The sequence below is a fragment of the Sus scrofa genome, chromosome 5 (assembly GCF_054392235.1).
Source record: "Sus scrofa isolate SSC_HxYL_T2T_F1_AM1 chromosome 5, Sscrofa_HxYL_maternal_Yorkshire_Landrace_v2.0, whole genome shotgun sequence".
NCBI lineage: Eukaryota > Metazoa > Chordata > Mammalia > Artiodactyla > Suidae > Sus > Sus scrofa.
This window is the reverse complement of record NC_139387.1, coordinates 67,640,790-67,668,676: the sequence shown is the minus strand read 5'-3', so window position 1 is coordinate 67,668,676 and position 27,887 is coordinate 67,640,790. Positions and strand designations below refer to the sequence as shown.

Here is a 27,887-nt window from a genome sequence, read left to right as displayed (position 1 = left end):
GAAGAGTATCAAAGTAGTAAGTGTTCGGTCTTTGGGATAGAATTAGAATTGTCCTCTTGACTTGCTTTGGGTTTAGATCAAAAACTGTCAAATATCTCCACCATAATCCATTCTCAAGCCCATGACACACATTCTTACTATTACGTGACACTCTGTCCCACTGAGTTCTCCTTCAGTCTGAGAATCCTTGATGGTATAGAACTTCAAGAAGCCACTACCAATTGATTAGAACTGGAGAATAGAGAAATCTATTTGCCACCCTTGTTCTAAGAGCTATTCAAGTCAACCTAGTTTAGGTAAAGGATATTCTTCTTAGAACTCAAACTAGCTCACCATAGTTCTGAACTAGTGTTAGAAGTTGAAATCATAGCCTTTTAAAAAGTGTTACTTGCTGAGTTCCTTGGGGCACAGGGGGTTAAGGACTCAGTATCGTCACTGTAGCACCTTGGGTCACTGCTGTGGTACAAGTTCAAAAACTGGACTGGGAACTTCCACGTGCTGCAGGTGTGGCCAAAAAAAAAAAAAAAAGGTTTTGCTTGTTTTACTTGTTTTCACTTTGCTTTCAAGACTCATAGGCTGGGAAGTGATTGTTCCAAGGCAGCATTTGGGTTTTAGCAGGAGATTTGAAAAATTACGACCTTTATTCTTCCCATCTTCCAACAGAGAAAAAAATAAATGAACAAAAGGAAAGGAGGCAAAAAGCAGAGTAAATACCAAAGGAATAATTAATAAATTAAGAAAGAATAAAAGAGTTAATGTATGAATCTTTGAAATCTGTGGCTAGTTCTTTTAAAGACTAAGAAATTAGGTAAATTTCCGGTGACCTTTTTCATAAAAGTAAGAACATGCCAATATAAAATATTAGGAACAAGAAAAAAGTGTAACCAAGATAAGGACATTTTAACATTATAAATGAATTCAATGTATAAATTTAATAATTTGAAAGGACGATTAAAGTAGATGATTTTCAAGGATAATATGAATGACTAAAATCAACTTATGAATAAACTACAAAGATCAAAATAAATCAGTAACACTTAAAAAATGAGCATCTCTAAGGATATCTCAGAAAATGTTGTGACGCACAATACAGGTCATGAATGTTCTACAACCAAACAAATCCAATACCATACATTAGGAATGTAAGGGTAGTTGAGCACTTGAAAATGTTCAAATATAATTGATCAGTTCCACAAATCAAAGGAGAAAATTTATATAATCATTGTTACAGGTGATGAAAATTCATTTGACAAAATTCAACTTATATTACTGATAAGCAATTCTCCCAAGTTTCTATCTTGAAAGTTTTCAAGTCTTGAGAAGTTAAAAAGGAAAAGTATAATGCATATCCACATGTTCCACACCTAAATTCATATATTGTGATATTTTTCATGTTTGATTATCCTCTCTATGTATATAATCATTACAGATATATATAAATCTAAAAATGAAAGATGTATAGATATATACATTTTCTATTTGCTAAGTAATTTGAAATTATCTTCAACATTGTGACACTTCACCTCTAAATACTTCAGCATATATATCCTAAGAATAAGGACTTTTCTAGTAAAGCCAATACTGTGACCACACCCAAGAAAAATTATTCATGCCATAAAGTTTTTAATCATCAATTCATATTCAAATTTTCTGCCCAACTATGAGTCCATCAAGATTCAAGTATCCTATTTGGTTATTTTTTAGGTGCCTCCTAATAAACACTTAAGTAACCACTAAAATAAGCATCTGTTTTCTAATTTTAACAATTGCTATCTCAAACCAAGAGCCAACATCATTCAGATGGATTAAGAATTTAAGAATAAATAATCCATTCATAAATACTGGAGGAACTATGAGTGAAGATGTACAGAAAACCCATAAAATCCCAGAATAGGGAAAGATTTTCTTTCTTTTTACAGCTACACCTTTGCATATATGGAAGTTTCTGGCTAGGGGCTGAATCTGAGCTGCAGCTGCCGGCCTATACCACAGCCACAACAACTACAGGTATGAACCATATCTTTGAGCTGCACCGGCAGCTTGCAGCAACTCTGGATCTTTAACCCACTGAATGAGGCCAAGGATTGAACCCACATCCTCACAGATACTTGTCAGGTTCTTAACACACTGAGCTACAACAGGAACTCCTATTCTATTTTTTAAGCTTTGTTTTTACCAGCTTGTTTTAGAAAAATATGAGGTAGAGTACATGCAGAGAGAAAGAAGGTGGTGTTTAAAGGGCCTTGAAGGAGTTCCTGCCATGGCTCAGCGGTAATGAACCCAACTAGTATCTATGCGGATGCAGGTTCGATCCTTGGCCTTGCCCAGTGGGTTAAGGATCTGGTATTGCCGTGAGCTGTGGTGTAGGTTGCAGACACTTCTTGGATCCTGAGTTGCCGTGGCTGTGGCGTAGGCTGGCAGCTGCAGCCTCAATTCAACCCCTAGCCTAGGAACTTCATATGCCGCATGTGTGGCCCTAAAAAGCAAAAAAAGAAAAAGAAAGAAAGAAAAAGAAAAAGGCTTTGTAGTTTGTTGTCCACGTGGAGATTGCCTTATGGGAAAAGACAGGGCATCTCTAAGGATGTCTCAGAAAATGTTGTGACACACAATACAGATCATCCCTGATATAAAAAAGGATCCTATGTGTAACTTTGACAGAAATTGACCCAGTGCCTGCAGCTACCTTAAAACTGACCAACAGTTTCATAAGGATACAAAAGCATGATATAGGAAAATATTTACCGTCAGGTCAGGGAATAGATAACATGATTAATCAGAGTCTAGTTAACTTGAGTTGCCATCAACAGCAATATGGTATATCCATTATTTATTTTTATAAGATCCTGAAAAAGTAAAATGTGCACATAGTAAAATTTTAAACTGTCTTATATTTCACCTTAGATTTAATGAAACACAATATTATCCTGATATCCATGGTTAAATAACCTTAGAGGGAATACGGTTTTTTATCCAGAGGTTGGTATGTCTTCTAAAAGGATGAGGGAAGAGAGTCAGACTCTGGCTCTGATGAAACTGCCACCTTACTGATCCATTTCGTAGAGACGTACCTGGCCCACGCTGTAGGAAGGCTGATAGTATCTGATTAACTTTCTCTTGACTGGCTTCACCCTTTAATTATGTTTTCTGCACACTCTCCCTCCTGCCAAGTTAGACAGTAGAATGGAAGGAATCTGGATTTTAGAGTTAGAAGGACTGGGTTAAATTTCTGGGTTTGACAGTTTCTACGTGGTGTTGGCAAGCTACTTCCTTGAGCTTTTGTGCCCTCCTCCATAAAAATGGAGATAACAATGGCCCCTTTGCAGGTTTGTGGTAACCATTAAAGCTTCTGGCACTGTAAACACCATAGAATGAATTCCCTCCCTCCCTTCTTTCCCTTCCTATCTGTCTATCGATCAATCGATTGATTGATCAATCTATTTATTTTATGTATCTATTGGTCTATTTGTCTATCCCTCTCCCAGATATCAGCCCTTGGATGTACCCAAGTCCTCCAGGTTTGTAATGTCATTTTGCCTCTTAGGATTTAATAAGAATTGGAATACTACTCAGCCATAAAAAAGAATGAAATAATGCCACTTGCAGCAACATGGATGAAACTAGAGATTCTCATACTAAATGAAGTAAGTCAGAAAGAGAGATAAATACCATATGAAATATACCGAATCTAAAATGTGGCACAAATGAACCTATCTACAAAACAGAAACAGACCCAAGGACAAGGAGAACAGACTTGTGCTTGCCAAGGGAGAAGGGGGCAGGAGTGGGAAGGACTAGGAATTTGGGCTAGTAGATGCAAACTATGACATTAAGAATGAATAGTCAACAAGGTCCTATTGCATAGCACAGGGAACTATATCCAATGTCTTGGGATAAACCATAAAGGAAAGGAATACTAGTTCACTTAGTTGTACAACAGATATTAGCACAACATTGTAAATCAACTATACTTTAATTTTTTAAAAAAGGTTTAATAAGAATTGATTCGCAGCCCAGTGGCATTCATGTGGGATGCTTTACAGCCCTCCCGGTATCTCTGGAAGCCTTTGTTGAACCTGTTTCCTGATCCCACTGAATTCTTACTCTCCACTCTGCATTTCACCTTCTGGGCTATGTGTTCTTCCTTTGAGACAATTTGTCACTCTAATACACAGCACCACAAACCCCTCTCCTCCAAAATACTCCTGGTTAAAGCTGTGTGTGCATCAGAGTTCCCACTGTGGCTCAGTGGAAACAAATCTGACTAGTAGTATCCATGAGGATGCAGGTTTGATGCCTGGCCTTGCTCAGTGGGTTAAGGGTCTGGCATTGCCGTAAGCTGTAGTATAGGTCACAGATGCAGCTTGGATTTGACGTGGCTATGGCTGTGGCATAGGCCGGCAGCTACAGCTCCGATTCAACCCCTATCCTGGGAACCTCCATGTGTGGCAGGTGGGGCCCTAAAAAGACAAAAAAAAGAAAGAGAGAGAGAAAGAAAGGGAGAGGAAGGGAGGGAGGAAGGAAGGAAAAGAAAAAAAAAAGAAAAGCTGTATGTGCATCTCACAAAGTCTTGTGGCCTACACCACAGCTCACAGCAATGTCAGCTCGTCACCCCCCTGAGCAAGGCCAGGGATCAAACCTGCATCCTCATGGATACAAGTCAGATTTGTTTCCACTGAGCCATCTTCACAAAGTCTTATGGCACAAAAGAGGAGCTCACTAGCCCAACAACCTGTACAATGAATGCCGAGGCTAGGCCTCTGTGTAGTATGACTACAGGTCATAGGGAATGTGGACTGTGAGCCAAACTCGAAACTCTAGTTTGTCACTCATCAGCTTCGACCTTGGTGTTGAGAGGGTCAGGTCGCCTTGTCTTGGCTGAGTGTGCCAAATCATAGCACTTCCTGATCCTCTGACCCTGAACTGTTCCATAGCCAGTCACATAGCGGTGAACTAGATCAAGGCACCCACAGAGTGGCTACTTGAGTGAGTTGGGGAGAAGGGCTGGCCTGTTTGCTGCTGGCTATAAAAGGTCCTGAGGCTTTGCCCGTTGGTTCCTCACAGGCTGCATAACCTACTGTGTGCGCAGCTGGGTAGCTGCATCCCTTGGGACTTAGGGGAGGGGCATTGAGCTGGTGGAGCCCATGAGTCAGCTGCTTACTGTGCTATAAGTAATGGGCCACCTTGCTTGTTCCCTTCAGTCTGTCTACTTTCCCTCCAGGGAAGTGATGGTGGGTCCATTCGGCTGAGGCTTAAGTTACTCTTTGCCATTCGCTTTTCCCTGATACCTAGTTAAATTACTTTAACTTCCCTGTGCCTCAGTTTTTAGATTTTTAAATGGGGAAAATAATACTAGTACTTCTTCACTCTTAGTCCTTAGCTGCAGAGATCTATGTATGCGGGGCCAAAATATATTTTTTAATATAAAATGTTAGAGTGTTTTTTTCCTTTCTTGTCTCTAAGGGGCTGATTGGCTATCAGCTAAGGGATCTTGTTGACCTAATTTGAGAGGAGGGGTAAATATTCTGGGTGTACATGAAGAATTAAAGAAGCCTTGAGGATTTCCCGCCATGGTGCAACAGGATCGATGATGTCTCTGCAGTGACAGGGACTCAAGTTTGATCCCAGCCCAGCTCAGTGGGTGAAGGATCCAGTGTGACTGCAACTGTGGGCGTGGCTGTGGCATACACCGAAATTTCGGCTCAGGTTCAGTCCCTGGCCAGGGAACTTCATATGCTGCAGGGTGGCCAAAAAAGAAAAAAAATAAAAATAAAAAAAGAAGAAGAAAAGAAGCTTTCAGTAGGGAGGGGTATATCTACACAAGATAGGAACTACTTGCAGGGGTGGAAGGTGTTGCAGAAGCTGCTGGAGGCCAGTGGGGCAGTTGAGGAGAAGGAAGTCGACAGAGGAAAGCAAGTGGGGACTAGCGTTCCTGGAGGGAAGAGACCAAGAAATTCAAGTTGCTTACAAGGTGCAGGAAACTTTGGGGAGAGGAGGTGCCTAAAGAGGGATTTTTCGAAGTTTTGACATGTGTCATGCGTGCATTTCTCCAGTTCCTGCGTCTGAGAAAAACTTCCATAAAAACACTAATTTTGAAAGGCGTTTTGGAGTGAAATTTGAATTTCTTTTGTCTGTGTTTGTGTTTTTGTCCAGGACTGTCACATGTGGAGCTCCCAAGCCAGGGATCAAACCCAAGCCACAACAGTGACATTGCCGGATCCCTAACCACTAGGCCACAGGGGAACTCCCAATTTGTATTTCTTTTGAATGCTGAGGATGGCATTAATGAGAGCCAGTTAATGTCCACGTTACGTATTATTTATAACTATAATTATTGAAAGATTTTTGTACATGTGCATAATATTTAAAACTCACCCATATACATACAGATGTAATATATAATATCTGGGGATGCATTGACCATATATCATTTGAGACATGTGACATATAATTTGAATCATGTTATATTTAACAAAAACGTGTGTGTGCATGTGTGTGTATATAAAAGCATTACACTCAAGGTAGGTCAAACACATGTGCAACCTCCCATGTGAAAGTGAAACAATGACTCTTGGAGAGAAATTAAATGGGTTTTGGGGGGTTTTTAAAGCAAGTCTAGAATCAGGTTTGTGGATGTGTAAAGCTCTCTGGGGCTCCTTTGATGCCAAGGAAGAAAGATCTCTTTATAAAGATAAGAAAACATAGCATCTCCACAGGTAAAGTAGGCGCAAGGGGAGATGGATGATATTAAATAATGGGGGAGTTCCCTTCATGGCTCAGCAGGGAGGATGCACATTTGTTCCCTGGCCTTGCTCAGTGGGTTAAGGATCTGGCGTTGCCGAGAACTTCGTAGGCCAGAGGCTACAGCTCTGATTCAGCCCCTAGCCTGGGAACCTCCTTATGCTGTGGGTACGGCCCTAAAAAGACAATAAAGAATAATGGGGGGAGTTCCCGTCGTGGCACAGTGGTTAACGAATCTGACTAGGAACTATGAGGTTGTGGGTTCGGTCCCTGCCCTTGCTCAGTGGGTTCGGTCCCTGCCCTTGCTCAGTGGGTTAACGATCCGGTGTTGCCGTGATCTGTGGTGTAGGTTGCAGACACGGCTCGGATCCCGCGTTGCTGTGGCTCTGGCGTAGGCCAGTGGCTGCGGCTCCGATTCAACCCCTAGCCTGGGAACCTCCATATGCCGCAGGAGCGGCCCAAAGAAATAGCAAAAAGACAAAAAAAATAAATAAATAAAAATTAAAAATAAATTAAAAAATTAAAAAAAAAAAAGAATAATGGGGAAGAGCCAGTAAGTTGCCCAGTAACAGAGAGGGCTGTGTGTGGACCAGGCTTTACATTTTCCAGTAACTGGACACTATCTGATTGAATTGGTTTTGTTAGCTCTGCATCACCCTGCATGGAGAATTCAGCTGTTCACTTAGACTAAATATTTTTCTCATAGCTTAGTGAAATTAGACTAGAGAGTTAGACCTCAGAGACTATGTCACATTTTGCAATATGCATCATCTCACCATCTTGCCTTCTGTCTCCTTCAACTTCCTCTTCTCCTTAACCTCCCTGCTCTTTCCCTGGTACAAATTCCTCCCTTTGTTTTATGTGTAGTAGTTTGGACACAGATTTTTGTAGTAATATGGCCCTGGGATCTCAGTCCTTGCCCTGGGGCAATTCAAGCGTTTTCTTCCAGTCAAATTCCTCCCCTCACATGGGATTCTTGCGAATTAAAGTTTTCTTGTTAACCTCACGCAATTGATTGTGCAGTAAATTCTTCTAGTGGCATAATATTTTGATATTTAACTGTGGGTTTTTTTTTAATTCCTTTTACTTATCTCTTTTCCCCCTACTATTAAAGGAGTGTTAGGACTTTTTAAAGAAACAGTGGATGCAAACTATCACAGTTAGAATGGATAAGTAACGCGGTCCTACTGTACAGCGCAGGGAACAATATCCAATCTCTTGTGATAGAACGTGGTGGAAGATAGTATGGGAAAAAGAAAGTCTATGTATGTATGACTGGTCACTTTACTGCACAGCAGAAATTGGCACAACACGGTAAATCAACTATATTTTAATAAAATTTTTTAATAAAAAATATATTGTTTCTTTAAAAAAGTCCTTATCACTTTTTCCCCTATCATTTAAGGAGTGTTAGGACTTTTTAAAGATACAGAGATGATACAGAGAAAACAATTACCTCCTTAACAGCTATGATCTTAAATATTATTTTGTAAAGTCTATAGCAGAGAAGTTTCGTAAAAGCCATGCTTTCAATTACAGAAGCTGTAACTGAAAGAGAAACATAGTTTTTTGTTTTTTTTTTTTAATTCCCAAATTCTGGCTTTAGGTATCCAGAGCCAACACCTGGGAGACCAACAAATTTATACCATAACCACAAAGAAGTATGTGCAGTCAGAGGAGTCAGAAGGAGATAAGAGCTTGATCAGAGGCAGGAAAGCCAGGATTGTGGGGATGTGCTCAGGGCTCCTTGTGGCGCCTCGGGCTGCTACTCCCTCCTCCAAGGTCAGGTCTCTGCAGAAAAGCAAAATACTTAGATAAGAATGCGGCATTTGAGAGCAAATAGGACCATTGCCTGTTTCATAGATAACCTCAGTGACTATAAACCTCAGGGCTTTCCTTGGCAGGAGAAGGATGGCAGTGATCAGGGCAAGCATCAGGGCAGGACAGTTCTCCCAGGGTCTCCTCTACCCACCTGGCACAAGAAAGAGCCAGAGCAGGATTCACCAGGCTCCCTGAGAGCGTGGGGGCCAAGCTGAGTACACCAGGTACATCTTTATGATTAGGACAAGGAAGACACAGAATGTAGATGTGACAACTGGGGGCCATGGCAGGGCTCAGCAGGAACAGAGAGCAACGCTCAAGGCCCAAAGGAATGAGTTACCGACGTCAGCACAGGCAGAGACACGATGGTCCAAACTCACACGCCTCTGCTGCCACAATTTCCCACGAGCATCCCCCAAACTTAGAGGCCAGCCAGGAACAAAAGAACTAGAACAGTAGGGTTGATTGGGTTAATTTGAGTTACTCATAAGAATCTGGGTTTTAAACTGAGTCAATTATCAGGATACCAGTGAAGGCAAAGGCTAAGCTGGGTTGTGTTATAGAGAAATCATTGCATTTTTAATGTAAGCCATCTTGTGATAATACAAAGTTTGTACTCCCAAATTATTTGGGAAAAGTCTCTGGCAGCAGCCATTAAAACAAAAACACACAGACCTTTTGATTCAGAAATCCAAGTTTTAAGAATCTATCCTTTAAAAGTAAAAGAACCAGGATGTAAAGACATGCATATAAAGATTTTTAATTTATTTTTTTATTTTTGTTATGGCAGCGTTCGCGGCATATGGAAGTTCTAGGGCCAGGGACTGAATATGAGCCACATCTGCAACCTACACTGGTAGCAGCTGCAGCAGGGCTGGATCCTTTTAACCCACTGAGCTCAGTCAGAGATTGAACCCTCATCTGCCTAGCAACCAGAGCCGCTGCAGTCAGATTCCCAACCCACTGTGCTACTGTGGGAACTCCTGTAAAAAGATTTTTATTTTGACAATATCTGTAGTGCCAAAATACTGGAAATAGCTTGAATATGTATCAGTAGAGGATGCGGTAAATAAAGAACTGTATATCCATTGTCTGAAATATTAAGTTGAAATATATGCTGAAATATTAATATGCTGATGTATTATTAAATGAAAAAGCAAGTTACAGTATGAATGTATACATTAATCTCATTTTTGCAAAAAGAGAGAGAGGTCCTTATATGTGTTATTATAAAAAGGTAGGAGATACATCAAACTGTTACCATTAGCTCTTTAAAGGATAGTGTTGGAAGGAGGAAAGAGCACTCATTTTTTATGTACTTCAGTATTGTTTGACTTGAAGCAAGGAGCATGTTCTAATTTTATAATTATTTCAAACAATAAAATTAAAACATGGCAAAATGGATATGAGAAGTAAAAAAAAAAAAATTCCCTCAGTTTAGCAATGTTTCAAATGATCCTCTTGAAAACCTCTATTAAAAAAAAAGAGTACGATTTTGAAAGATCAGACTTTCACTTCTCTCTTGCCTGTCTTCCCTTTTAACTCTGCCATGAAATATGGTGAAATGGGGGAGGGTTGTCTTAAAATAAATCATTCGCATTGTGAAATATACTGAAGAATTAAGATGATCTGGTCTGCTTCTGAGTTCTAATTTCCACGGTCTGCTTTAGGTTTGGAGATTCCCCCTTTCCCTGCTAACATCCCTCACCTGTGACATTCTCGCCTCCACTCTCTCCGTGCCTTAAGGCCCACGTCTTCCTGGTTCCCGTCCTACCCTCATTCCATCCTCAGACCCCTTTCCCTCTAACCTTTATGGCCACCCCTCTCCAGGCTTCCTCATCCCTTTACTCGCTGGACGCAGGAAACAGCGTCACTTCATTTTGAGAAGCCGTAGTCTATCGGCCGAGCACCAGTGGGAGCACCTGGAATCCATACCAAGTTATACGATGTTTTTCAGGAAAATCATTTCATCCCCAGAAATGGGGCGAAGGAAGTAATTTTAGCAAGGAGGGAAAGGAAAGAAGAACATGAATTAGAATTAGAATTTTTTTTTCCAAAAAATCGTGGTCCTTTATTAAAACACGGAGGGAGGAGCTTGAGTACAGGTGCTTCCTAGTGATGGAAGAGAGAGGGCAGGGCTCCGCCATTCACTTCCGGGAGAGGGGACCGCCCCCCTCTTCCCCGCCCCCACCCCAGAGAGGGCACCTAGCAGGCGATGGAGTCCAAAGCCCTGGGGGTCCTGCCGGACAAAGTCGTCCTTCCTTCAGGGGATAGAAGCCCTCTCTCTCCAGCTTCAGGACCAAAGAGAAGCAGTAGCCGGTAAGCATGAGAAAGGATCAGAATGGGGAGAGGAGCTGATGGAAGAGTCTGTGAAGCTAGAAGGAGAAAGAAGAAACAAGACTACCAGAAAAAAAGGAGTTCCTGGTGGCTCAGGGAGTTAAGGATCCTGTGTTGTCACTGCAGTGGCTCGGATGCTGCTGTGGCACAAGTTCCATCCCTGGCCTGGCAGATTCCGTGTGGGTAGATGTGTAAAGAGAGGAAGGAAGGAAAGAAAAGAGATTGGTGACTATGATTAATTTGTTCACTACTCTGTCCACCTCTGGCCTTCTTTCTTGTGTTAAAGTGCACCTCACTGAGCTCAGGATGTGGTCTTCAAGTTTCATAACCGTGGAAAATAAACCTGGGGTTCCTAAATTGGAGCTTTTGGGGGATGGGAGGGTCCATCAGATAGAAATAAATATATTTTCCACTTCATGATGCATAGTTCATATTCAAACAGTCATTCTTACCTAGCTAATTTTTATTTTTTTTTATTTATTTATTTTTTTTTTTTGCCTTTTTTCAGGGCCACACCCGCGGTTGGCATGTGGAGGTTCCCAGGCTAGGGGTCCAATCCGAGCTACAGCTGCCGGCCTACACCAGGGCCACAGCAACATCAGAACCGAGTTGCATCTGTAATCTACACCACAGCTCACAGCAAGGCCGGATCCTTAACGCACTGAGTAAGACCAGGGATCGAAACCGGAATCTCATGGCTCCTAGTCAGATTCATTTCCACTACGCCATGATAGGAACTCCCAGAATATTTTTTGATGTAATGACAAGCAATGGAAGAAGGAGGTCTCCCTGATTTTGTGCCCAACCAAGTAATCTCATAACCAAGTAAATGTTGGTAAATGTTTTCTGGCAAAATATTAGCAGTTTGTGGGAAGCCTTGGCTTGAACCAGGGCCAAATGAGGCAGGCAGTCTTACAGTCAACGGTGGGCTTGGTACTACTATTGGGATCCTTTTTCATGGTGAAACTATCCCTGGAGGTGTTCGACTCCCTTCAAGAACTGATGATGTAAAGCAAATGACCTATTTAATGCTTCATCCTCTGACTCCTGCTCAGATTCTGAAGCAGCCCCTAGGACCTGAACCAGACAACTCATGAGGAAGTAAGTAAACCACTCCCACTGGCCACCCTACTCCCCTAGACAGAAGTGAGAGTAAGTTCAAAATTGTGTGGAAGTATTTGCTGCAAAGGCCTTTGGCCTCTTCCTGCCCATGTTAGGCAACTCAGGCACACATTCTCAGTGTCCCGGCAAGAAACTCTCATAAGAGCGGGAAGAAGGCCAGAGAAGGCCAAAGCCTACAGACAGAGGCTTTGTAGCAAAGCTCCGGGGGAGGGAGAGAAATGAAGCAATTGCCCTGGGCATACTGGGCAAGTGACTCAGCACGCCTGCAGGAGAGAAGCAGCTTGCAATTCCAGAGGAGTTAAGGTTGGTGCTACCATGGGGTTGGTGAAGAGGAAAAAGGAAGGTTCACTTCTCAAGAAAAAGCACATGGTCTGGTGTGCAAAGATGGAATTGGGGCCTTCTCCATCCAGGAATTTCCGGTTTCTCTGTACACGCCTAGGGTTAAAGTCTGTGAAAAAGCAAATGCCCAGCAGGTGGCAGCACCAGATAACAGCAGTGAAAACAAGGCTGTAAGTCAGTTCCTTTGGCATACTTTGCCCTGTAACTTTCTTGGGTGGGATTCCATTTAGCTATCAGTGGGTTTATCTTTGCACTCCCAGCACCTAACACTGTGCCTGGCACATGCTGGATGTATTTGTTGATTGAGTGGATCAATTAATGAATGGATGAATTTTTCAAAATTTTCTAATTCCCGTAAATTAGAAAAAAGTCATCAAAGTGGTCCTATTCCCTTCTTCTTATTCCATCACTACTATTGTTATGTTAATTAAAAACTTAATTAGTTTTAGTAATAATAATAAAGCACCATACTAGATTAATTCTCTACTCACCCTTATGCCAACCTACCTCCTTATTCTCTACTTAATTAAATTTTCCCTCTTTCGGAAGCTTTAAATGATCATGACGTTTAAAAAAAAGAAAAAAGAAAAAAAAAAAAAACTGAGGCATTCCTGCCATGGCACGGTGGGTTAAATATCCGACTGCAGCAGCTTGGGTCACTGCAGAGGTGTAGGTTCAATATCCAGCCCGGTGCAGTGGGTTGCAAGAATCTGGCATCACCACAGCTGCAGGTAGGTCACAGATATGGTGTAGGTGGAAGCTGCAGCTTGGATTCAATCCCTGGCCCAGCAGTTTCCATATGGTGCAGGTGCAGCCATAAAAACAACAAACAAACCAAACCTGAGATTAGAGACATAGCTAAAATTCCAGGTTTAAAAGAACTCATTCTTTGATTAGCTGTATTTTTTTAAGCCAATCACCTGTTTGCCAGTTGTGCTTGCTTTTTGTTTGTTTGTTTGTTTGTCTTTTGTCTTTTAGGGCCCAACCCACGGCATAGGGAGGTTCCCAGGCTAGGGGTGGAATTGGAGCTGTAGCTGCTGGCCTATACCAGAGTCACAGCAGTGTGGGATTTGAGCTGCATCTGGGATCTACACCACAGCTCAAGGCAATGCCAGATCCTTAACCCACAGGGCAAGGCTGGGAATCGAACCTGCATCCTCATGGATACTCGGCCAGTTCATTAACCACTGAGCCACAATCGGAACGCCACTTACTTTAAGTTTTACTCTTAAAAACCTTTCCTTTCATTGGCCCTCTCCAAAATACGATATTGTGCTCTGTGACCTGTGCTTTCCTAGAATCCTTGCTTACTAATAATAATTTGAAGTAATAAAAATAAGGATTAAATAATCTATAGTGAGACCCCTCTGTGCTGTATTGGGTTAGGGTGATGACTGTGTGTCACCCCGAGATAGAATAAAAAATATTCTCACCTTTTTCTTTGCCAGGTACACAAAATGGTCACATTGGGCACCAAAAGAAAAACTTGCATGCCTACCTCTCAGAATGAGAGGGCTAACCAAACTTTCTCTAAAAGCTAATAAGGAGTTCCTGTTGTGACTCACTGGTAATGAACCCAACTAGTATCCATGAGGACACATGTTCAATCCCTGGCCTCACTCAGTGGGTTAAGAATATGACGTTGCCATGAGCTGTGGTGTAGGTCACAGATGCAGGTCGGATCCCATGTGGCTGTGGCTCTGGCCTAGGCCTGCAGCTGTAGCTCTGATTCGACCCCTGGTCTAGGAACCTCCATATGCCATGGGTGCAGCCCTAAAAAGCAAAGAAAAAAAGAACACTAATGACAAAATCTTTGCTAATAAAATAGTGACAGCAACAGTGAGGGACAGTTTATGCATTTATCTGAGTGTTATGTTGTTTATTTTCATACCCCGGCACCTCACGCAGCGTCTGGCCTATACTAAGGCCTCAATAAATATTTACTGCATGTGTGGAGACTATCAGGACATATCTCCCTGAGCAAAGGTGCTTGAATCAGGGCCATGTTCTCAGCAGAAGAAAAAAATAGTAGCACAGATCATGGGAGCCATCATTCAACAGACTCGAAAGAGTGGGCCCAGCACCAAAAACGTCAGATAACATCATCTGGAAATGATGACACTCTTGCTTATCTCTCTCATCGTAGGAACTCCTATCCTCACCCTGTTCAACTTTGTTACACCTAATTATCTGGCTGTTGCTTTCATACCTTTATTATATATTAAATGCATCTTCCCTGAGCTCAAAGAGCCCATTTAAGTCCTTTCTATCTGTAGGGGGTGAGTTCTAAGATAGCATTAGTCTCCCTAACTCTAGAGGAATAATACTGTACCCTAAAGACAATTATCTTAAATAGTGATGGTCGCCAGGGTCAGGCTCCTATTCTCTTCCCATCCTGCAAGCTCTCCCTAGGCAGTCTCATCCCCACCCATTACTTCTATACCAGGAATCCAGATCTTTACCTTTAATTTCGGTTTGTCTCTTGAACGCCAGGTTCAGACATACAGCTAATTCACACATACATACTCTAAATCTCTATCTAGACGCACCATAGCTACCTTAAATACATCATATCGGAGCTCAAATTCAGGAATTTCTGGTTGAAGATGGTAGATTGAGTGTATCCATTTATCCTTTTTCAGAAAAATCATTCAAATCAAAGTAAAGAAATAATGGCGTTCCCGTCGTGGCTCAGCGGTTAAGGAACCTGACTAGCATCCATGAGGACGCAGGTTTGATCCCTAGTCTCACTCAGTGGGTTAAAGATTCGGCATTGCTGTGGTGTAGGTTGCAGGTGTCGCTGTGGCTGTGGCGTAGGCCGGTGGCTACAGCTCCGATTGGACCCCTAGCCTGGGAACCTCTATATGCCGCGGGTGCGGCCCTAAAAAGACAAAAAGACTAAATAAATAAATAAAATTATAGGAAAGAAATAAGAAAGCATGACCCTCCCAACCCCACCCAACAAGAGCATGGGAGAGAAGTAGAAGAGTGAAGATTTCAACAAAGTTCTGGAAGCAGGAGGTAGATGGAGAGGGAAGTATGCTCAGGAAGAACATTGCAGCCTAGGACACCTGAGATGGAGACCACAGCCAAGGACAGGCTTAATGCATCTGCCTGAAAGAAACCCAGTCTCCTCACAGACTCCAAACTCTACAGAAGGCAAGGGAATTTGAAAGGAAAACAAACGCAAGTACTTCAGTATCTTCAGAAATATATCGGGACGGTGATTGCTCCATAAAACAAAAGCAGGGGCAAAGATGAGGGCCAACCCTTTCTCCACCAACTCCTACCTCAGTGAATGCCACCATCAGCCACCCAATTTCCTAAAGGCAGGAAGTGGGAAAGTGATTCTTTATTCTTCTCTGCTCCTTAACCCTCATCCCATAAACTAAGGGTTGATTCTGTCTCCTAAATAGTTCTCTTCTCCCACAGCCATGGTCTCTCATAGATTTTTCTTGTGTCTTCCCTGGATTCTCTCACTAGCTTTATTTTTGTTCTTCCTAACTCTGGTTTGAAGTCTTCTCAAATGCTTCTCCAGAAATTCAGAATTCCTAATCAGCCAGCATCTAGGCTACTGCCCTTCCACCACTGAGTGCTCTATGGTTATCTTGAGTAATTTCTAACTATCTGCCAGCCCCACATTTTCACAACTTCGTGCTTTGTTCGCTGTCTCCCACTCATGTGAACTTACTTTTGGTTCTTCCTCCAGACAAGTCTCGTCTTTAAAATGTGCTGTTCTTCCGGTTGGAACCCCTGTTCTCTTGATGGCGTGGGAACTCCGTTCAGGCTCAGCTCAAGTGTTACTTCCCCTAAGGAAGTCCCCTCACTTCCCTGGACTGATGTGTGAATCTAGTCCTTCTCTGTCCTGTGTATCTCATCTGCCTCCACTACAGACATTTTGTGTTAAATTGTAATTGTGTGTTTCCTGTTTCCCCAGCAGACGGTAGGCTCTTTGGAGGCAGGAACCAATCCTGCTAAAAAGGATTCCTTGCACACGTGTCACATGACTGATCATAATCACAGCAGAAGGAAACTCAAGAAATCACCCATATAGTCCCTGCCCTTGGGACCAATGAGGTATGGTCATTTTTGTTTTATTAGTTGAGGCAACTGAATCACAGAGATTAAGTGATTTTATTTAAGGTTGTAAGGCTGGAGCATACTGCTTTGTAGGTGTGATGGAATAGAGGTGGGAGGACAGTGGTGGTCTCTCAGTTTCCTACCATCTTGTGGAGTGATTCTCCTGCCACGTAATGACACCGCTTACCAATCTATTATCACTTGCTAAAGAAATTTAATTGGAAAAAAGAAAATGTAAATAAAAGCCATTGCCCAAACTAAAGGGATTGCTTTCTTTAAAATAATTGGCATTCCGTGTCGTGGCACAGGGGAAATGAATCCAACTAGGAACCATGAGGTTTCGGGTTTGATCTCTGACCTCGCTCAGTGGGTTAAGGATCCAGCGTTGCCGTGAGCTGTGGTGTAGGTGGCAGAGGAGGCTCGGGTCTGACGTAGTTGTGGCTGTGGGGTAGGCCGGCAGCTATAGCTCCAATTAGATCCCTAGCCTAGGAACCTCCATATGCCACAGGTGTGGCCCTAAAAAGCAAAAATAACTAACTAAATAAATATTAAAGAAATAAGATAATGACAATTATTAAATGATTTTTTAACATTTTATTGAAGTATAGCTGATTTATAGCATTGTGAACATATTATATGATGTTTTCAAGCCTAGCCTCTTTGAGACAGGAAGGTAATTACCCTTTGATATCACCTATTTAGTCATTAGGCATTATGTCCCATATGTAATTTTCCATTACAACCAACTAACAAGCAAATGCTTCCCCTAGTTCTGTTCTTCCCGTAGTTGTCTTACTGCAACATCTGGCATATATGCCAAAGGCGGCAGATGGGCCAAATATTAGCCATGTGCCAGCCAGCCAAAGCTGTTCTGGTCCTTACCTGAGTGCATGCTTAAGTGACCTGCCATCGCCTTACCCTATTCTTGGGAGTTTGCAAGTTTCTTCGCTCCAGGAAAAGGTCTGTTTTCTCCTTCTTTTCTGTCTCCCTTGGTGCCCTGTCAAAGTGGTGCAATCCTGATACATACTCCAGAGAGACTTGCTGATTTGATAAAGAAGATAAAAAGGAACCTGCAACACTCTCAGTGAGTTTTAGACATTTTCTTACCCATTTCCTCCTCTTAGATATTGTTATTTGGTCACAATAATTCCTTCTCAGTCTACGTTGTTTTATCCTTTTAGGCCTCCATTCAAATGATGGAAATTTCCTAGATTCTGCCTCCCAACCTCCTCTCTGAATTCATCTTCTCTGAGCAATCTTATCCATTTAGTTTCATCATGACCTCAATGCTGATGACTCCCAAATCTACAGGGTTTTTTTGTTTTGTTTTGTCTTGTTTTGTTTTGTTTTGGTCTTTTTGTCTTTTTAGGGCTGCACCCGAGGCATATGGAGGTTCCCAGGCTAGGGGTCCAATCGGAGCTGTAGCTGCCAGCCTACGCCACAGCCACAGCAACGAGGGATCCGAGCTGCATCTGTGACCTACATCACAGCTCACAGCAATGCCAGATCCTTAACCCACTGAACGAGGCCAGGGATCAAACCTGCGTCCTCATGGATGCTAGTCAGGTTCAGTAACCATTGAGCCATGACAGGAACTCCCAAATTTACAGTTTTTAAATCGACTTCTCCTAAGAACAAAAGACCCCAGTTTCTTAGGACCTCTTGTACAATGCCACACAGACATCCTGATACACCTTAAAAAAATAAGATGTCTAAACTAAAATTCATCGCTTTGCCCAAACCCATTTCTCCATCTGTTAAAGGCATCACCAATCCTCTAGCCCAGAACTTTGTCACAACTGATATTCCTCAGTCTTCCTTGGGAAAGCTAAGAGGGTGCCATGATGCACAAGGAGTTCCCCCTGGCCGTGTCTGTAATACCTTTTTTTACCGCCGACCATGATTTTTTAGTGGGATCCTCCAAAAACAGCACCCCATATGTAAGGTCCAATGATTGGTCCAGGAAAAAGATATGTGACTCAAGTTCCTCCATCAGTGTCCATCTCTGGAAAAGTTCAAACTGACCCAGGAAAACCCTATTCTTCTTCAGCCCCTTAGCTAGAAGAACCAGCTATTGTGAGGCTCCTCAAGCATGGAAGTGCTGCTCATAGTAGAAAAGAATAAAGACTATCTTCAAAGAGAGGATATGGAGGAAAAATGACAGCTGAGGCCTTGACTCAGTTGACCCTCCCTGGCTCTATGTCTGTGCTTCCTAAAGTTATGTAGTAAATCGAATTTTACAAATAAATTCCCCTATTTTTTTCTGTTTTTGTTTCTTTTTTTTTACTTTTTAGATAAATCGAGTCTTTATCATTTACAAAACCCAAACATAAATCTTTTCATGCGATCCTTCTTCCCCTGAGCACACAGGAAAGCATTTAATCAAGCATTTAATCAGTTGCCAAATCATGTGGGTTCTACCTCTTAACACCCTTGAGATGTATCTCATTTTCTTCACCTGGTTCAGATCTTAGGTTACATAATGGCTTCTTTACTATATTCCCAGACTGCAGTCTCACCTCCTCTAAACATCTTCCAATTTCTGTCAAAGAACTTTCTAGAAAAAAGTTCTAAGAGAACGCTCATACCAAATGGGCCAGCCTTCTCCTCAACAACCTTCAGTGGCTCCCTAGGATGCACAGAATAAAAAAGAAGCTGCTCAAACAGGCTCAAATACCCTGTGATTTGGCAATGTCTTTCTTTTCTGCTTCATCTCTCCTAGTAGACCCTTCCACCAAACATGACCACTCACCTACTGCTAAATATTTTCTGAACTTTCCTGCCTCTGTTCTTGTCATTTTCTCTCCATTAATCGGAGATAGAAATCCTACCTAGTCTTAAAATGTCGCCTTCTTCATAAAATCTAAAACCTCTCAGATGCAGAAAACTCTATTTTCTTGGCTTCTACAGGACTTATATCTCTACCAAAGAACGTTTGCTTTGTGCTATAATTTTCATACATATTATTTTCATTTTTAGATTATAAGGTTCCTCAAGGACAGGAACTTTTCTGTGTTAACCATTAGTACTAAAAGATTCCAGAACCATCCTAAAATGTGCATTTTTGGCATATGGATTATTTTGAGCAAAAGGCAATTGAAAACCAGTCGATGAAGGAAAAGCTTTCTACTTTCTCCCAGCTGCCTAGAAGTAGAGTCCATTTTTTCCCCTTTCATAAAGGAAATTTCCATTTGTAAAGGTGTCTTATATGAGGAAGAGAGCTACTCCCAGAGACGGCTCATCACCTGAGAGCCTCTTGCGTGTTAACAAGGTAACCCTTGTTTACCAGACATTTCTTCCCCTCACCTTTCTACAGCTTGCCTCCTCCATCCAGAAGCTCAAAACCCCCTTTCCTTTGTTTAGCCTAAGATGATATGTATACAAGCCTCAATCGTCTGGCCTCCTCCTTGAGCTTTTATTTCTTTGGAAACTCCTGTGCATAGGTACATAATGAAGCCTGCTTTTCTTGTTCTCTTGTTAATCTGTTTCTTATCAATTTGGTGGGAGCAGTGAGCAGCCAGTAAACCTAGGAGGGTAGAGGAAAAAAAGTCTCTCCTCCCTTGTATTACTCAACAAAGTATTTTGTACCTGGTATTCACCAAACAACTGCGATGCTCTAGATATGACATGTAGATTTGGCCAGAGGGATTGTTTCTCCTCGAACCATTTCCAGTTTTAATTCAGTATTGGAATGAATGCTTCCCATGGAATCTGAGAGACAGTTATTATGACAGTCTAGATAATTACATCAATTTCTATTCCACCATTCTCATGGATGCCTTCTGTAAGTTTAAATTAAGTTCCGTAAGGACACTAGATATCTGAGCGTATCCTATTAAGAAAAAACAAATTTTTATCTTCCTGTTTCCTTCCTCCTTCCTTCTTCTCTTCCTTTCTTTTCCTCTTCTTTCTTTCTGGGACAATCAAAATGCAAGCTATGGCTTGGGTGTAATTATAGGTGCTAAACCAAAGTCAGCTTTTATTTACAACTCCTTTGCCAAGTCAGCAGTCCATCTCCTCTTCTCTGATGTGTGCAGACTGCGCCCAAACCAGTCTGAGTCATGTTATTTGTAAGCCATTAAAATGGGGCATCTGATAGCATCTGCTCCCTTTCTCTGGTTCAAATCATGAATGGAGCTCCTCTCCCTTCCCTTAGTCACCAGCTTTTGAATATTTACAATCTGTGAGAATACAAAGAAATGGATTTTGAACTCTAAATGGTCTATAGTTGAAGCGAGGAAGCCACAAGGGAAAAACTGGAGTGGACCCCTAATAATAATGAATTTTCTGTGAGTGAGAGTGAGCTATGAAAGGTGAGAGGGCAGAAGAATGAGGATGAATGACTAAAAGCCAAGAAAGCTTACAAAGAAAGCTAAACATTTGCTTTCGGATGAATAGGAAGGAAAGAAAGAGCCTTGTGCCTTTCACATAGTAGGTACTCAACAGCTGCTTGTATAAGGATCTGCACAAGGCTTAAAAGAGGGCTTTTTTCCTTTGAGTTGAGAAAAAATAAGAAAATTATTCTTTTGAACAGGCCACAGTAATTTTTTTTTTTTTTTTTTTTGTCTTTTTGCCTTTTCTAGGGCCGCTCCCTCGGCATATGGAGGTTCCTAGACTAGGGGTCTAATCGGAGCTGTAGCCACCAGCCTATGCCAAAGCCACAGTCAGGATCTGAGCTGCATCTGTGACCTACTCCACAGTTCACGGCAATGCCGGATCTTTAACCCACTGAGCAAGGCCAGGAATCGAACTCTCAACCTCATGGTTCCTAGTCAGATTCGTTTCCGCTGCGCCACAATGGGAACTCCAGGCCACACTAATTTTAAGACCATGGGATGATAAATGTAAATGATTTGACCGGCACTTGGCTCTCTGCATGTAAGTCTATACAAACTGAGTTTTACAGAGTCTTTGTTTCCCCGTATTTACAGCCTGCATCTTGATCTACATTTTTGCAGGGGAGCTGTATTGAGAACACTTGTTTTCACACTACCTAATCCTGGTTTTTCAACCAGGCAGTGCCACGAGTCAGCCCCAGTTTTGCTCGGTTAGCACAGTTAGCAAGAACCAAAACAAACCTGATCAACTGGATTGTAAGTCCTGAGCCTGGTTGGCCAAGAAGAATAGGCAGATGTTGCTGATACAGAATCGAAGAGTATGCAGGCAGCTGATCCAACACAGAATCAAAGAGTTGGGATGTTGTACTGGAAATTGCATCAGATTTGCTGTCAAGACATGAGTCTGAATCTCCATTCTCTAGTGTGGACTTTGAGCAAATCACTCAATTTCCCTATGATGCTGTTTCCTGTGACCTCAAACAGAAGACTCTATTTCTCTCAGATTCAAGTTCCTGTGAAAAAATTGAAATATAAAGGTATTGTGAGGATAAAATGAGATCACGTATGTCAAAGTCTTTTATAATGTGTTATATAATTGTAAAGTATTATGAATTTTAGGTTACGGTCTTAAAAACATGATTAAGCAATTGTTTCTATTAGTTTCCAAAAGCAGGTGAGTCATATACAGTTTATGTGTAGATAAGATGCGCCATTCACTAATTCAACACTAATTCAAATGTTTATTAATGGCGTACTCTGCGCCAAGAGTGTTTTAAGTGCTGGAGTTGTAAAAAGAACAAGTAAAAATTCCTGTCCCCATGGGCAAAAAGATAATAAACAAACTAGTGAAAACAAAGGAGGGCTGCAAAAATTCACTTGTGGAGTTGCTGTCGTGGCTCAGTGGTTAACAAATCTGACTAGGAACCGTGGGCCATGAGTTTGCAGGTTCGATCCCTGGCCTCGCTCAGTGGGTTAAGGATCTGGCATTGCCGTGAGCTGTAGTGTAAGTTGAAGATGCGGCTCAGATCCCTTGTTGCTGTGGCTGTGATGTAGGCCATCGGCTACAGCTCCAATTAGACCCCTAGCCTGGGAACCTCCATGTGCTGCAGGTGTGGCTCTAAAAAGTCCCAAAAAAAAAAATTTGCTTGTGTAAGATTTGGGGTCCCAGAGTTCCCGTTGTGGCGCAGCAGAGACGAATCCGACTAGGAACCATGAGGTTGAGTGTTTGATCCCTGCTGTCCTTCAGTGGCTTAAGGATCCTGCGTTGCTGTGGCTGTGGCATAGGCCGGCGACTGCAACTCCAATTAGACCCCTAGCCTGGGAACCTCCATATGCCATGGGTGCGCCCCTGAAAAAGCAAAAAAGAAAAGATTTGGGGTTCCATTATTGTGAAGTTAATGTAAACTAATATTTTTCAGTTGATAATATAATGAAACAAACTATATACACAATCGATAGACAATGAACTGAGAAAATCCCAATTATCAGGAGGAGGTCTCTTCTAAATTCCTCCCTCCCTCCACTCTGCCCCTAAGAATTTCAGCTGGTTAGCAACTGAGAACGGAGCCTGGGAGCCAAGTGCTTTATAGCTGAGGTTAATATACGTAGCACGATAGGATGTGTCAGAGAGAAACGTAAGACGGGAGGGAAATGGAGAGGACCATGGTTGGTGGGCACAGAGGATGGTCAGGAAGACTCACCAGGAAGGTAACATCTGAGCACAGGCCTGAAGGAGATGAGGGAACCACGGTGGGGAGAGCTGGGGGGATCACAGGCTCATCAGAAGGAACAATGAATGCAAGATCCTGAGTTGGGAGCACACCTGGTGTGCCCCAGAGATGGCACGTAAGGTCGTAGTGGAGCAAATGGGGTGTGGAAGGGGGGCAAGTCAAAGGTAGGATCAGAGGGAACTGAGCCACATATTTGGAGCTGTGAAAGACACTGGATTTTTTTTTCTTTCTTTCTGTTTTTCTTTTTAGGGCTGTACCTGGGCTTATGGAAGTTCCCAGGCCAGGGGCCAAATCAGAGCTGCAGCTGAATTTTATACCACAGCCACAGAAACTCGGCATCCAAGCCTCATCTGCGACCTACACCGCAGCTTGTGACAACCCTGGATCCTTAACCCACTGAGCAATGCCAGGGGTCAAAACCACATCCTCACGGACACTATGTAAGGTCCTTAGCCCACGGAGCCACAACAGGAACTCCCACATGGGATTTTATTTTGGGTGAGATAGTAAACCATTGAAAGATGTTGAGCAGAAGAGTAACATGATCTGAATGTTCAAATGGGAGCACACAGGCCACTGTGTTGAGAACAGATTACAGGAACTAAAGGAAGAGGCAGAGAGAGCAGTGGAAAACTATTGAAATAACCCAGAAGAGAGATACAATGACCTGGACCAGAGTGGAACCAATGCTCATTGGAAGTGGTTGAACTCGGGATGTATTTTTGGAGGTAAAACCAATAGGATTTGCTGACAAATTGGATATGGATATAAGAGAAAGGCGGGTATACAGAAAGATTAAAGTTTTTAGCCTGAACAAAACTGACTTTTACTGAAATAGGGATAGTGGGGATGAGTGGGCTTAGTTTGAGAAATCAACCATCATTTATGTCCTCTTCTGATTCTAAGTGAGGGAGTTAGGATTTTTGTTGTTTCTTTTTTGGCCCCACCCAAGGCATATGGAAGTTCCCACCAGGGATCAAATCGAAGCCAGAGCTGTGACCTAGGCCTCAGCTGCAGCAATACTGGATCCTTAACCCACTGCACCAGGCCAGGGATCCAGCCCGCACCACCCCAGAAACAATGCTGGATCTTAACCCGCTGTGCCATAACAGGAACTCTGGGAGTTACGATTTAGTAAGTAAAGATGGAGAAAGAATATGGCCAATTAAAATGAACATGGTCAGCAAGAATTGACACAACATTGTAAATCAACTATAATTTTTAAAAATTAAAAAAAAAAAAGAATCAAAAATGAAAATGGCATTCCAAGAGTAGGTTGAAGCTACAGGTGCAAAACCAGGAGAGCAGGTGATGGGCCCATCTAGCAAGCTTGCCAGAAAGGGACAGAGAGGAGGAATGGGTTGAGGAGTTGAGAGGGGCCAGGGAGATGGGGTCACACAAGGCAATTGCTTGCGTCTGGCTACTGGTAGGAGTGACAGGTGAAAAATTGGTGGTGGGCAGTACCATTTTGTTAATAGTCATAAGATGTGTGAGGGAAGAGCAAGCAAGAATCCAGGTAAAAAGAGAATTAAATCTGTAGTTCAGGGATGGGGAGGAACTGACTTCACATCTTGGGATAAAGGAGTAGATTTTGAGCTATCATCCCCGTAGCATGAAAATCAATATATTTTTTAGGTGAGCTTTCTTTTGGCTCACTGCCCCATCCTGTCTATTTTTTTTTTTTTTTTTTTTTTTGTAGTTCTGTCGGTTCTGCTTCCAAAGTATTTCTTGGATCTGTCCACTTCTGCCGGTTTTCACTGCTAATGCTCTATTCCAGATCGCTAAAATCTCATTGCATTATGATTGCAACAGCCTCCTAAATGTTTCTCCACTTTTATCCTTGTCCCTCTTTAATCTATTTACCACCTGAGATCCAGGGGAACTTACTTACTAAAATGTCAATCGGATCACAATAGTCACCTTAAGAGTCCTCAGTGACTCCCCATTGCACTTAGAATAAATTAGAATAATAAACCTAGCACATTTGTGACACCATGGATGCCAGGCACCCCACGAAGAGCATTACATATAGTAATTTGCTTAACACTCACCCGTCTGAGGCAGGTACTGTTATTATAGTTTATATTTATCAAACAAGGAAACTGAAGCACTGAGAGGTAATTTTTTCAAAAGGCCTGTCTTAACCTGTTTTCCCAGAAAGCAAAGGCTGCAGTAAATGCATATGTACCACAACTTAATTAGGGAGTGCAATCACAGGAAGCAGGAGTGAGTCAGGTAAGGAGGGACAGCTAATACAATGTGACACGTTACCTCTGTGGGTGCCACTGCAGGGTATCAAGTCCAACAGATTGCTTGATCTTGCCTGATCCACTCTGAGAAACTGTATGAATAAAGGTATGTCAGGACACTCCATCAGGGTGGAAGAGGGGAAGGATGTTTTCACTGGCACCTCTATCTCTTGGGTCAGACATTTACCCCATGGGACATTAATTAGCTCCGTCGCACTCATGCCTACAAGCCAGTCTTAGCACTAACAGGAAAGCACCTGATTACAAGATGGAAGGTGCTCAGTGTGGGCACAGGAAAGATGCTATCAGATTGGTGTACCTGAAGTCTCTCAAGGCCCAGGCAGAGCTGCCTGCCACATTTGTGGCTGGAGCAAAACAAGCACCCGATGGGTACCAGAATATTCCACCTGAAAATATGCCTCTTTGGCATAAGGATTATTTTGAGCTAAAGGCAACTGAGAAGGAGCAGATGCGGGAAAAGCGCTTTACTTCCTGCAAACTGCCTAAAAATAGAGGATACATTTCCCTTTTCATAAAGGAAATTTACATATGTAAGGAAATTTCCATTTATAAAAGTGTCTCAAATCTGAAAAAGAGTTACTTCCAGGGACAACTCTAATCTGCATAACAAGACGTCCCTTATTTACCCAACATGTCTTCCTCTCATTTTCCCATAACCTGTCTCTCCTCCTCAGAAGCCTCAAACCCCTTTTCCTTTGCTCAGCCTAGGATACTATATAGCCTCAATCATATGGCTCTTTCCTTGAGTTTTCCTTTCTTTTTGAATTCTGCTGCATATGTGTGTATTTAATAAACCTGGGTGGGTTTTTCTTCTTCTTCTTCTTGCTTATCTAGTTCTTATCAGTTTGATTCAGAGGTCTAACCCTTGAATCTAGAAGAGTAGAGAGAAAAAAGTTTTTCCTCCTGTATAGTTTTGGCAACCACAAAGATACCTGGGAAACCCCGCTTGCATAGAGTCTGAAGCTGAGGTCTTGGGCCTTCTGACAAAGCTGGGAAAAGGTAAAAATTCTTAGAAAAGTCATCTTCCCTGATTTCTGTCTACAGGGTCTAGTTAATGGGAAGTGGTAAAAGTCTGGTTTCTTTTTTCACATTTAGATTAGTAGGAGAAAAATCATTGTAAGAATTAGCTCTTTGGTTTATGACTCTTGTAAATTTGGTTTGGAGTACTCATTGTTTATTGATCCTTAGCCTCCCAGGAAGAGTCATTATTTTCCTTTGTTTCTGTCTTTTGCATTGTTTGTCAGGAGGAGGAAAATCATAAAATATTCTCCTTCCATTTCCTTCTGTGGCTTGAGAGCTTGACTTGCAACCTGTAGAGGGTACTCTTATTCATCTCAACAGCTTATGGGGAGGGAGGGGGAGTAGAGGTTGTCAGATCTGCATCTGGTGACAGTTGTCAGGTTAAGAAACCTGACACACAAATGCATAAGGAACACTGTTTGTCTGACCATACCAGCTCTCATGGGAGTTTGTCTCGGTGAGAAGTCTCGGTCCATAAGGGGTCTTTTCATTTTCTTGTTCAGGGAAAAGCCCCATCCCAATATAACCTATCTAGTGTGACAGATTAGCATCTCTGTCATGGAAGGCAGCTCGCTTTTGGGGGAGACCAGAATTTCCTTAAGGCTGGGACAATGAAGGTCTCTGATTTCTTAAGCTATCTTTGCGAGTAATTCTTGATCCCGGAGGCATAGGAATGGCAATGGGCGTTGTCACCTGCCTCTTTTTCACCCTCTTTGGGGATGCCTTTTGTATTCATTCGTGTTAATGTCTTAAAAAAGATTATTGGTTTAGAATCATATTGGAATAGGTATACCTTTGGAATTTGAACTTTATATCTAAAAAGTTTTGTTTTGTTTTGTTTTAAAGGGCTGCACCTGAGGCATATGGAAGTTCCCAGGCTAGGAGGCGAAATCGGGAACTATAGCTGCCGGCCTACACCACAGCCACAGCCACACGGGATCCAAGCCACGTCTGTGACCTACACCACAGCTCACGGCAACACTGGATCCTTAATCCACTGATCAAGGCCAGGGATCAAACCCGCATCCTCATGGATCCTAGTTGGAATCATTAACTGCTGAGCCATGGAGGGAACTCCCTCTAAAAGGATTTTTTAGTTGAAATACAATATTTAGTTTTCTGAGAAACCTCCACGTTGTTTTCCATAGTGGTTGCACCAGTGTACATTCCCACCAAAAGTGTAAGAAGACTCCTTTTCTCTATACCCTCTCTAGAATTTATTATTTGTAGACTTTTGGATAATGGCTATTCTGGCTGGTATAAGGTGGTACCTCACAGTAGTTTTGATTTGTAGTTCTCAAATAATTAGTGATCTTGGTCATCTTTTCATGTGTTCTTTGGACATCTGTATGTCTTCTTTGGAAAAATGTCCATTTAGATCTGCCCATTTTTTTTATTGGATTGTTTGATATTGAGCTGCAGGAGGTATTTGTATATTTTGGAGATTAATCCCTTGTCAGTTGTTTCATTTGCAAATATTTTCTCCCATTCTGTAGGTTGTCTTTTTGTTTTGTTTATGGTTTCCTTTGCTGTGCAAAAACTTTTAATTAGGTGCCATTTGTTTGTTTGTTTGTTTATTTTGTCATTACTCT

At 42.1% G+C, this 27,887-nt stretch overlaps 1 protein-coding gene across 1 annotated transcript in view; it reads left to right on the top strand.

Moving 5' to 3' along the window:
- Positions 1-21,829, top strand: part of LOC110260739 (uncharacterized) — a 147,397-nt gene extending 125,568 nt beyond the window's left edge. The window contains exons 6-7 of the transcript XR_014803844.1: positions 16,298-16,434; positions 21,396-21,829. The gene's annotated coding sequence lies outside the window, so the exon portion shown is untranslated. The remainder of the gene's footprint in view (positions 1-16,297; positions 16,435-21,395) is intronic.
- The last annotated feature ends 6,058 nt before the right edge of the window (positions 21,830-27,887 follow it).